The 9,907-nt window shown below is 34.1% G+C and overlaps 1 protein-coding gene across 1 annotated transcript in view; it reads right to left on the reverse strand.

The window, feature by feature from the left end:
* MTHFD2L (methylenetetrahydrofolate dehydrogenase (NADP+ dependent) 2 like) overlaps nucleotides 1–9,907 on the reverse strand; it is a 139,428-nt gene that overhangs the window by 75,008 nt on the left and 54,513 nt on the right. The window lies entirely within an intron of this gene.

Genomic DNA, 9,907 nt, shown 5'->3' on the forward strand with positions numbered 1-9,907 from the left:
GCTTCATCCTGAGGAGGTGTCAAGGAAGGTTTCCTGAAGGAGTTAATATACATTTTTAGGTCATAAAGTATGAACAAGACTATACTAATCAGGGAAAGAATAAAAGAGCATTCCAAGCCAAAAGGATAGCAGGAAAAAATGGATCAACTTTGAAATTATATGTTTAGAAAATGATGACGAGGTCTAGGATATAACAGGAAGTATTCATACATGCTTTAATTAAGAGATGTAGGAATAAGAGAGGTTAGCAGTATGAGGGATTCCAGTGCTTAATGTGTGAGCCAAGGAAGGGGAATGAGGGAAAGGCAGTGATGAGGGAAGTCAAAGGAAGGACTTCCAGTAAGAACAGGGCCGTGTGAGACAGTATTGTCTCTCTTCTCCTCCCAGATAACATGCAAATGCAACACAGTTAATGACAACAACAAAAACTGCACAATTTTTAGCAAAACTAGAAGACATATTGTACACAGACTCCAAAAACATGGAAGTTACCCAGGATCAGCAGAGTTAGTAGATACCACACAGGGAGAAAGGCAGAAAGAAGTTCAGAGAATAACAAGATGGCCAGCAGTGACAGATCTCTGGAAATGACTACAAAAATATACATCCTGAAGGTGAAGGGATCACATAAAATGCAATATATATCTCTCTTATTTGTAGCAGAAAATGTGGGAATAAGGGCAGAAGAAGCCCTCTTGGACCTAGCATAGTTCACAGTGGGTAGTAACACAAAGACTCAGAGGAGCCATTCAAACAGGAAGTAGTTTGACTCTGTGAAAGTGGTGAAGGAAGAATCTGAAGGCTGCTCAGCATGTCCTCCCCAAACCCTAACAGAAGCACCCTGCAAAGATAAGATCCAAGAAAATCCAGCTCATTCCATGATAAGTAATTTTAAAAAGGATTTTACACAGCATCAATAAAAGGATACTATATAAGAATCAGCCCAGGGGAACTTTGATTCTAGTGGTAGTTACATGACTATATGCATTTTTCTAAAGTTATGGAACTATACACCAAAAAAGAGTAAATTTTACTATATGCAAATTTTTAAGTAAATAAAAGGATACATTTTAAAAGTGGCAGACCCAAGGAAAAAAAAACAAAGAAAATTTTAAATTTAATAATAAAGTAATAAACTCAACAGAAAAATGTTGTTATGGAAAAGTTGAACATTATGGCCAAACACTATGCCAAACACTTTAAAAATAAGAACTTAGAGTCATACAAAATGGGGAAAAAAGACTTGAGTCCATACAAATTGACCTATAATAGTCAACAGTGAGACACATATCAGTAAAGTTGCTGGATTTTAAAGACTAAAAAAAGAATCCTATGAGCAACCAGGCAAAAATTCAGATTTTTACATTCAATTCCAGAAAACAGCAGAGCAATACCTACAAGAGACACATGTAAAGAAACTGGGAGCAAGGATTTCATATCCAGTCAAATTGTCTTCCAAGATTAAAGCTTGCAAACAATTTTGAAATTGTAAGAACACAGGAAATATTGTTCCCATGAGTTTTTGCAGAGGAATGAACTAAAAGATGAATGTTAATGAATCAAAATATATCTGAGGAAACTGGCAAAAGGACTATTGGAGTGTTTTGAATATATTTAATAACAAAATTAAGGCAAAAAAGTGTGAGGATTGGGGTGATAGACAAAATGTTAAATGCTATTTTCTCTGATTAGGTAGAATTGGTGCAACTAACAAAATTAGAATAGGAAGGACAAAATTGAGAAAGTTTGTTGATTGCCTTATATTTAATGACTAGAATGAACAGATATAATTTAAAGCTGACCAATCAAATAATATAAATATGAGAATATTTAAAAGTATAAGATAAACACACTACAAAGATAATTTTTATTGGCAAATATCAGGTTGGAGACAAAAGAAATGGAATCACGGAAGGAAAAGGAAACATTTTATCATTTCTTCTAATAGAGTATCAATAGATACCATATAAAGAAACATAGAACTAAGAGTACTGTATAAAGTTATAATTATTAACTTCCTAAATCTTCCTAAATAATAAAACAACTATATACAAAAAAGAAAAAATATAAAAAGTAAACAAAAACCGTAAAAACAACAAAACAGAAGATAATATGACATTTCAGACTGTATATATTTACCATAATAATAAATATAAATTTTTCTGTTATCTATTAAAAGAATAATATATTAAAATTGACTCGCAAAATAAAGTCTAGTTCTACACTTTATATAAAACACATCTAAAACAAAGCTGTTCAGAAATGTTGAAAATAAAAGGTGGGCAAACATATAACAGGAAAATGACTAATCAAAAAAAAATGATGCTCTTATTATCAAATAAGGAGAAATTCAGCAAATTTATCAAATAGGATAAAAAGGTACATATTATAATGCAAAGGTGTGATTTAAATGAAGACACGACAATGATAAATATATAAGTAACAAATAAAAAAGAAATCAGTTCATAAAACAGAAATTACAGGAGATACATGGAGAAATAGAAACACATTGAATTTGTTGAATTCAATTAACCTTTCTCAATCCATTACAGATCAAAGGTATAGAAAATATAAGCAACATAATTAATGATATATATCTGATGACAATATATTAAACTCTGAAAGTAGATCATATATTTTCCTTTCAGGTGCCCAAAGAATATATTTTTAATGATATGACTTTGGCAACAGCAAAAGAAGTAATTAATACCAAAAAGTAGATAGCTAGATAAACTACAGATATTTTCTCTGATCACAAATCAATAAAGTTATAAGTATTGACAAAATCAGAAATTGAAAAACCCTTCCATTGGAAAAAAATTTAATACTGCTTTGAACAATACTTGAGTCAAAAGGAAAACACAAAACAACATTGCAGAATTTCTAGAAACATTTATAATAAAAGTACTACAGATTAGATCCTATAAAATATAAAGCAAGCAAAGCTTAGAGGAAAATTCACAGACTTAAATTATTATATAAATAAAATAGAAATTAAAAAATGAGCGAATCAATCATTTAACTTAAAATGTTAAAGAACAATAAAATAAATAAAAGGTATTAGAAGAAAATTAATAAACATAAATGTTAAAATGTTTATAATAACTAAGCCTAAAAACTGTAACATTATAAGCAAGGAAAGAATTCAATAAATTAGCCAAGTAAAAATGAATATATAGAAATAAATATGAAAATTAAAGAAAACCTCAACTAAAATTAGAGTTGAGAGGGCCTGTAGAAGGTGCTCTCACTACTATCACTTTCCATTGTTTGCATGCACTGGCCTCTATTTTCATGCCCCGTGGGAAGAACTGTATCTTACTTTACCAAACAAGAGGAAGTCTTCTATTTCAGGAAGGAAGATTTTCCTTGCCCAGCAACAGACCAGCCAATGAGAAGCCATTGCCACCCTGAACTCTTACTTTCCTCCAGTAAACTTTTGTTTAGAACAGTCCCTCCAACCTCCCCCCCACTTTTCTCTATAAAAGTAAGCTCCCCTCCTTTGTTCCCTGGATTTGCCTATGGTCCACCATAGCTTGCATCTCCTAAATTGTAATTCCTCTGGCTATTCCCAAATAAACTCATCTTGCAGGTATGGTAACTGGCTATTTTATTTTTAAAGTTGATATAAATACTATCATATACAACAACATGTAAGACGATATAATGAAAGAAAAGACCCCATTATAATAGCAATACAAAAATAAAATACTCAGAAGTAAACTTAACAAGAAGTGTGTAAAATCTATATGGTAAAAGAAAATCTCTAGAACAACACCAAAAGATTTAAGTAAGACTGAGGAACTAGTCATGGTTTTAAGACAAACCATATTCTTGAGTAGGATTCAACATCATGAAGATGACAGTTCCCCCATATTCATTATACATTGAATACAACTACAATAAAAAATGGTATTTTGCTTTTTTCTAGATGAATATAATTTCATTCTAAAGTTAATATGGAAAAATAAAAGAGAAAACCAGGAAATCTTTGAATAGGAAAAACAGTGAGAGGGAACTCTTTGTACTTGATACAGCAGTCTTTTTCATTTCAGGTAATGGTACCACCTTCTGCCCAGATACTTAGAGTAAAAGTCTATGAGTTCCCCTTGTTTGTTCTCTTTCTTTCACTTGCTATAAACAATCAACAAATGTAGAGTATATGTTTAGAACCATCCCAAGCCACCAAAATTATGAAGCATCCTCCCATCTCTATCTTAATACAGTTCTCCTATATTTAGAAGGTTCCCTATATACATTAGCAGCCCACTCAAGCATTCTCTTGTTCCAAATGAGAGCCTCCCAAATCCCTGCAAAAACCAAAATTAAAACCAAACCTTCCCACTTCATCATTACTGATGATTTCATCAAGGAACTGAGCGATACATAATCCAGTGAGTTATATACACATATAATTAGCAATCTGTAAAGCTTCAAGCAAAAGAGAAAATATTGAGATGAATTTCAATCAGCATGGAAAGATCTTTTAGATAACTCCACTCCTTCAATAATAATATCTAGTTAAATTGTTTTTACTCCTAAGTGAGTTTGGCTAGGAATACCCATGGAAATATCAAAGTCTTATTTAGACTTGATTGATCAGTTTCTGACTATTGTGCTATCAAACAATGGGAAGGTTTTTAGCCTGCTATTCATTAAACTGGATGATGATAGCAAAAGAGAGTTGAGCCAAGGGAGTTAAGAGCAAATATGTTCAAATAATGCCTCAGACGCTTCTGCCTTTTCCCCTTGATACCTGTTTCTGGTTCTGAGAACTAGATATCCTGTCTTACCTGGCGTTGTGAAAATTCTTGTCATTTCTGTTTTCAATTCTGGTGCCCCATTACTTTTGTTCAATGAATCCTATGACTTGCTGCACCTAGGCATTTCTAGCGCCTCAAATTTTTCCCTAGGGTAATCAGAACCAACAGGTTACAGCAGCTACTCCATAAAATGATGTATATCTCTGACCCTCAGATGACTTTTTCCCTCACTCAGTTTTTTCCTCATATTGTGAGTATGATAAGAGCCTGGGCTCAGGCTTAATTTTTCTATCACACAAACCCAGATAAAAATGCTTTGTGACAACCTACAGGGGTGGGATAGGGAGGGAGACGCAAGAGGGAGGAGATATGGGGATATATGTATACTGATTCACTTTGTTATAAAGCAGAAACTAACACACCACTGTAAAGCAATTATACTCTGATAAAGATGTTAAAAAATGTTTTATAAGAAGTATTAAGCAACCTCATTGTGCCCAGTGCTTTACATCATGCTTGTAAGATATAATAAGAATAAAAGACTTAGAACCTATCTCCCAGAATCATAGAGTTGTGTTAGAACTTAATAAATTAGCTGCTGGGCAAGATATGCTTCTTACTATATAAAAGTCCACAGTCAATCAAGACTTGTTCACTGGGAGCCACCTGCACAGTTTTCTAGGCTATCATTACCTCTGTAATTTATGCAAAATTGCAGATTGTAGCAAAGAGTTGTTGGCAATTAAAATTTGAGGAAATTAATATTTTCTATTTAAAAATGTTAAGACAAACAACACAATATGATTCATTTTAGAGTATCATTTTTTTGTTAAAATTACCTAAATGAGGAATTTACTTTTGTCAGACATTTCCAGCCATTCCCTACATTCATTTATTCGACAATCAAGAAATAATCCCAGGACCATGCCAAGTGATGGAGATACACAATTCCCTCCTCTCATATGGAAAACAGATCTGTGAATTAGAATTATAATACAATGTGATAACTCCGCACTAAAAGGAGGTATAAGTTACAGTGTTGGCACAGAGAACCATTATCTACTCTAGCTAAGAACAGCACAGGGGCACTTAAAGGTCTAAGAGAGAGGTTCTTGATGTGAGTAGGAATTTGGTTTGCTTCTGCTTCAATTCCCTTATGCTTTTCCTATCTCTTCCAACTGATAAATCATTTTCCATAAAAATAATTATAGGCATATTATTTTGCCCAGACTGTTGGAAAGTTCTTTCTTACAAGAGCTAGTCTCCCTTTTTGCAAATTTTACCAGGATCCTAGATCTATCTTCCACAGCAACGCAGGACAAGTCTCATCTTCCTTTTCCATGAGGCAAATCTTCAAATACATACTTGCTTGTGCCTGTATCAGCAGATGAAGCCATATGGCAAATCCAACAGGAGCTAGAATCTCACATGTAGGGTTTTGCTTTGTCACTTTTTAAGGGAAAAATGAGTCATTCCCAATATATTAACTCATACCATGGTCTGTTTGAAAGGGAAAATCACCAGGGAAATTGCAAGAAGGAAAATTCAGTATTTGTCAACAGAATAGCACTAGATGGATAAGAGAAGCCTGAGTTCTGTTTTTGGACAAATGCCTCCAGAGGCCTAAAGATTCTGAATTTGAACATGTATTTCTTTCTCTCTCCATAAGCTGCAATTACATCTTTAAGCATAAAACAGACAAAAAAACAAAATGCACAGAGCCAAAACATATGTGATGAAAATAGCTCTTATATAAGAACTTACTACACGTCTAGCACTGTTCTAGTACTTAACACGTATTAACTCATACAATCTTCACCAAACACTGTAAGTGTATTTTTTATGAGGTAGAAACTAATATTATTAACATTTTTATAAATAAGAAAACCGAGAAAATACAAAAAGCCCATAATTTGTCCAAGGTCATAAAACTATGTAAGAGTCAGAATTCAAATTTATTTAGTTCAGCTCTAGTGGCCAAGCTCCTAGTCACTTCACTACGCAGCCTCCGCCCTAAGCAGAAAGGAAAGGAACCATTGGAGTTCACAGTTGTAAAATCAGAGCTGAGAAACACTATGTTTTCACTTTGGTCAGCAGAATAGCATTTCTGGGATTATCATCCTGACTCTTTCAGGAGGCCAGTGTGGGATCTTGGATGACACTTCTTTTTCCTTAGGGATAAAGTCTGCCTTTAGATCTCACCTGGAACACACTGGTAGTACTAATAAGACAGCATCTGACAGAAAACACATGTGTCTCTAACACAAAAAGGATATTTTCAGCTTTAATTTTGACCACTTGTAAAATAATCAAGAGCTAATTTCCTCAGATCTTAAAACAATACTGTACTCTCTTGGCTCCTGAATTCCATCTACTATAAGTTTTCTGTTTCAACTTCAGCTGTTTTTTCTTTGTTTAAATAACTTTAGATATAGTTACAGAGTACTCAGATCTAAGCCTTCTTTTCATGCTTAAAATGGGCCAGACTTTAATCTGGTATCTGGTCAAGACCTGGCCGGTTTGATTTGCTGTTTATCAGTCTTTCAGTTATCTTCCAAACACCTTGGGTCACTAGGTGGATAACAACTAAGGAATATGGTTTCACATTTAGTTACTCAAATACCGTTTCAATTTCACTCCTTGTAAACATCTATCTCAATCTACCTCTTTTGTGAGAAAGAGTATTAGGAAGGACTTACTGAATCTTGACCACCATTGTCTCTAGATAGTTAAAAGATCTTCCCCTGGTTTCAGCCAAAAATTATTGAATCGAAACCATGGATTCATTCATTTAACATAGACAATATATAAATGAGCAAATACATATATAATAAAAAGTTTGCATAGAAATCAGTGCTATGAAGAAAAAAGCGCAGAGTAAGTAAACAGAGTAATAGCATAGGTGCTACTTTGATAAGGTGGTCAGGGACAGCCTGGGGAGGTAACATTTGGACATAAACCCGAAGGAAGTGAGGAAATAATTATGTAAATAACTTCCAAAAAGAGCATTCTAGGCCGAAGGAAAACCAAGGGCAAAGATCCTGACACATGAGCATGTATGACATGTTCTAGGAAAGCAAAATGCAGGTGTGGCTTGGAGGGCAGTGATGAAGGTGAGAATGGTAAAAATTGAGTAAGGAGAGGCAGCCCAGGTAGGATTATGTAAGATCTTGCATATCATAGTAAGGAATTTGGATGTTATTCTGGTGTTTATTGTTTTGAGTGTTATGAGAAGCCACAGATATTGAGACACACCAGTTAGAAAACAGACTGCATGCAAGAGATGGTACAAGGGTGGAGGCGGGAAACTGGTTTGTAAATTTTATAGCGTGAAATAACGGCTGTCTGAACTAAGGTCTTATTAGTGAAGATGGTGAAATCATGGGTATATTTGACACAGACTGTTAATGGATAAGACATGGGGTGTGAGAGAGAGAAGTCAAGGATGCCCTAAGCAACTGGGTGAATTGATGGTGACATTTACTAAGACAGGGAAGATTAAGGGAGTAAAATTAAGAGTGAAGGTTTGTATATGGTAATTTTGAGATGCCTACTGACCATCCAAGTGGAGTTGTCAAGTGGACAGTGGTTATATGGGTCCAAAGTAAGAGGTGACACAGGCAGTATTTAAAGCTATGAGGCCGGAAAAGATTGACTAGGGAATGACTCTGGAACAGGAAGTGAAGCCCTGGGCTCATTCCCATGCTTTGAGTAGTCTTCCTCAGTTTCCCTCACTGTATACATTCTTCTATGGAGCTTCCTAAAAAATATTGATATTCAGATCCAACTCATAAAGACTCTGATATGATTGTTCTGTGTTGGGCTTAGGTGGCTACATTTTTAAAAGCCCCCAGATGATTACAGTGGACAGCTAAGTTTGAGAAACACTGGTTTAGAATTTGGGAAGAAGGGAATGACTCAAAAACTGAGAATGAGAAGAAACGTCTAAGTGAGATCAGAGAAATGTATGCCAATGGTAGCTTTGATCTATGCTAAACAATAAGAGAAACAACCCTATAAAATATGGCCGTTTCATTAAATTAAAAAGCATGTTACAAATATTACTCAGTCCATTACATAGTTCCCTGCTTATAAGTAATTTTAGGAGAAAATATTTTTTGGTCTTAATATCAGAAAATGTTTTATTTATCCTGAGCATGTGTTTCCTTTTTATTAATCTTTATTGGAGTGTAGTTGATTTACAACATTGTAGTTATAGTTTCAGGTATACAGCAAAGTGAATGAATTATACATATACATATACCTACTCTTTTTTTTTTTAGATTCTTTTCCACATAGGCCATTACAGAGTACTGAGTAGAGTTCCCTGTGCTAGCAGGTTCTTACTAGTTATCTATTTTATATATAGTAGTATGTATATGTCAGTCCCAGTCTCCCAATTTATCCCTCCCCTCCTTATCCCCTGGTAACCATAAGTTTGTTTTCTACATCCATGACTCTATTTCTGTTTTGTAGCATGTGTTTATTTTTAATCCTAAAGATACTTACTTGGGTAACTAGTCATCTTTTTTTCCTGCCTAAAAGCTCACAGGATGAAATGAGTAACCCTACCACAGAAGGTATAGTTTAGACTCAATTAAATAAATGCACCAAACACATATTCAGTGTGCTTGGCAGGGGAAAATATCCATGAAGATTTAATGATATGCCTATTTTTAATAGTAGCTTTATTCTTGGCTCCATTTTAGTTCCAGGCCTTGCTTCCCCTTTTTCTTAACTATTTCTCACTTGCATTGTGCTTCATATATTGTTGTGGACCACCTTAAATACTTTTTAGAATAAATGCAGTATAATAGCTTATATGAACTGAACACTGAGTTCTAGGGAAATGTAGGAACAGAGTGTGCACTCGGGCAATATGATAAAGAGCCTATTCTCATTAACACTAGGCTCTCCTGCTCCAGCAGTCAATCTTCACCCATCAAGACAGAAACTATGGTGTAAACAAGTTGCCAGTTATAAAGGAAAATATTGGCTTTGGAGTCTTATATTTTTAGGATGATTTTCCTATTAATAGTGATGAAATGTGTTAAATCATCCACATGAATCAATTCCCAGGTGACGAAATTTTAAAATTTAGTTATATATATATATATATATATATATATATATATATATATATA

This window comes from Lipotes vexillifer, unplaced genomic scaffold (genome assembly GCF_000442215.2).
Source record: "Lipotes vexillifer unplaced genomic scaffold, Lipotes_vexillifer_v1.1 scaffold872, whole genome shotgun sequence".
In the NCBI taxonomy this organism is placed as follows: Eukaryota; Metazoa; Chordata; class Mammalia; order Artiodactyla; family Lipotidae; genus Lipotes; species Lipotes vexillifer.